The sequence below is a fragment of the Cnephaeus nilssonii genome, assembly GCF_951640355.1.
Source record: "Cnephaeus nilssonii genome assembly, chromosome: 22".
In the NCBI taxonomy this organism is placed as follows: domain Eukaryota; kingdom Metazoa; phylum Chordata; class Mammalia; order Chiroptera; family Vespertilionidae; genus Cnephaeus; species Cnephaeus nilssonii.
In genome coordinates, this window is record NC_137093.1 from 21,306,705 (window position 1) to 21,309,562 (window position 2,858).

The window sequence follows — 2,858 nt, forward strand, 5'->3', positions numbered from 1 at the left end:
ATTGCAATCGCTCAGGGACAGAGGACAGAGGACATCTGGTCCTTAGAAATGGCTGCACCCCATCATGCACAACCTCACACAGGCACTCCCCCACCCCTACCCCACCCCTAGCACCTGAATGTGTGCCAGAAACATCGTCCCTCCATCCTGGGGACAGAGGCACTGCATTCTGGCAATTCCCATCACAGTCCATGCAGGAGGTACTGAAACAGCTCCCAGGGGGTAGGAAGGCCGCTGGCCTTCAAAGACACTGTCACAGAAGGAAGCGCTCTAGGGAGGAGAAAGGAACCCGCGGCCACTCGGAGAGGGTGGCCTGTGTCCTTCCCTCGCCCTCCGCATGCCCCGCACAGCTGCCGCCCAGTGGCCAGCAACACACGCTGCTCCCATCTCTGGCCTGAGGTGCTGGAGGTGAGGGCGTGGCCAGAGGAAGGAAAAAGGGAATCAGCACCTTGGTCAGCACTGGCGACGCTCATGGTGGTGGGGTCCCCCTGGAAAGCACAGCCATAGCCCGCGGCACCTCAGCCCCGACTTTGGCTCTCGATCCTGTATGACACCTCAGAAAGGCAAAGCTTCCCCCTCATCTTCTCCTTTTGTAACCAGAAGGGCCCAGAATTCCAACGCGGGGCTGAGAAAGTCTGATCTAATGCATCCTGAAGACCCACGTGACATCCCACATCGGCGTTGCAGCTGGGACCCGGCCCACGTGAGAAACCGCAGGTCGTGAGCACAGACAGAGGCGCCTGATGCAGAGCGAGGCCCCGTGCCCAGCAGAGTGTCCGTGGTGGCTGATGGGCTCGTGGCAGAGGCAGTGCTGCCCCGGATGGAAGACTGCCACCACCCCGGCTCCCGCTGGCTAGGGCCGCGGGCCGGCGGGAAAGTGGAGTTGGATGTCCAGAGAAGTGTGACGTTAGCCGGAAGGTCCAGGGTCCACCCCCGGGCGCAGGCCCAGCCCCGGCGATGAGGCCGCTGACAGACAAGGGCCAGACACTGCCCCTTTCTACCTCTTGCACGGCGCGTTGCGTTCAGAAACAGACCGTGGCTGCGCCTGGGGGGGCAGACCCGCGGGGGGACTGGTCCCCACGAGAGAAAGGAAGCACCGGGTCTGGGTGGCGGAGCGCCCAGCCCTGAGAGGGAAGCGCCCAGCGGGAGCGGCTTCCTGCTCTCGGAGGCCCCGCCGGCCTCGGTCACGGGGCCGGGCCACTGGCAGCCGCCTCCAGTGCTTGGACTTGGCCAATGTGTGAGCAGCTGACTGAGGAGAGGTAGATGTCCCCAAACCCAGCAGGACAGCAGCACCAAGAAGGAAAGACTTCAAGGAACCCGACAGCCACCTGGATCCGGGCGGCCAGCAGGGCGGCTCCCGCACAGGAGGAGGGAAGAGAAACCAGACACGCCCGTCCCCCTCGGACTCTGCCCTGTGCCTGGGCAGTGCCATCATCTGACTGGAGAGAGAGAGAGAGAGAGAGAGAGAGAGAGAGAGAGAGAGAGAGAGAGAGAGAGAGATATGCATCTTTAGGTGTTTTAAGATGACCTCGCAGAAGCGTCTGGTGCTAACCGTTTGAACTAGGACAAGATTTGGGCAGAGCGCGCCCCTTCCACCTTTATTCCATGCCTCAGTCAGTTCCACTTACAACAGAACCAGGGGAAGAGAGGGGGTCCAGAGCACCCCCAGAACCCCCAGGCATCCTAGCTTTGTCTGATCCCATTCCGCCCACGCGGGGCCCACGGGGTGGAGGGGGGCCCCGGGCAGAGAAGAGTCTGCAGGCAGCACGTGGAGAGCCGGGAGAGGAGCCGCCGGCGGGCTCCCTGCAAGTGGCAATTAATCAATCTGGGAAATTAGCTCCCACAAAAGGAAAGGAAGAACCCAGTCAGCGGCTTTGGATCAGCGCTCTGAGGGCGCCGAGCCGGAGGCGGGCGATGAATAGAGCAGCGGCAGCGAGGTGTGCGGCGCAGACGGCTCCAGAACGGAGGCCCTTGGGCCCCAAGGCTCCCGCCGGCCTGGGCTGGACCCAAGGGGGCTGATGGGTGAGCACGTGAGCTGGTGCGGCAGGCCTGCTTCTCGGCCCTGCCGCTAAGAAGCTTCCACTTCTGAGCCCAACAGTGGAAGGAAGATGCCAGTCCGGCCCTTTGCCTGCCACCCTTTCTTCACCCAGGAACCAAGAAATAAAGGCTTGTGTTCAGTTCTGGGGCAACGCGTGGCTGAACCCCCAGAGCAGGCAGCTGGAAATCAACGGCAAGCCCCCATTTCTGCTCTGGGTGGGAGAAGGTGGAGAGTCAAACGGTGAGTTTGGCTGAGAAGGCGTGACTCCTGTTTCAGGAAGGAAAATCCCTGAGACGGACGTCAGGACACCCACCCAGCTCTCTGCAGTCCTGCTCACTGAACTTCCTCCTCGTTCACTGACCGCGGAAAGAAACAGCGCTTTGCTTCAATGTACATCTATATACACATAGAGAAGCCCACACACTACAAACCTATGATTCGCACCTATTTCTATATATATGCAGCGTTTGGGAGGACTTAAAAAACCAAAGCAGAAGCCGAGAGCAGTACAAGCCATCGCTTTCCTCCTCACTTGCAAAGATCTCTGAAGAGGCGAGAAAAACCCACGGCGTGAAGAGGGGAGCGGTGGGCAGAGGCAGGCATCCCGCCCTGTCCCCAGTCCTAGTCCTGATCTCCACCCACAACCGGAGGGTCTGCCAGGTCCCATGTCCTAAAGACGAGGCCCGCGGGCCGGGTGTGGAGGAGACCCCGTTCTGCCCAGAGATGAAGGGGCAGAAGCGAACAGAGGTGTGAGCAGCCCTCAGGAGTACCGGCCAGGCCACTGGGGGGGGGGGGGGGGGGGGGCGGGGAGCCGAGGCCC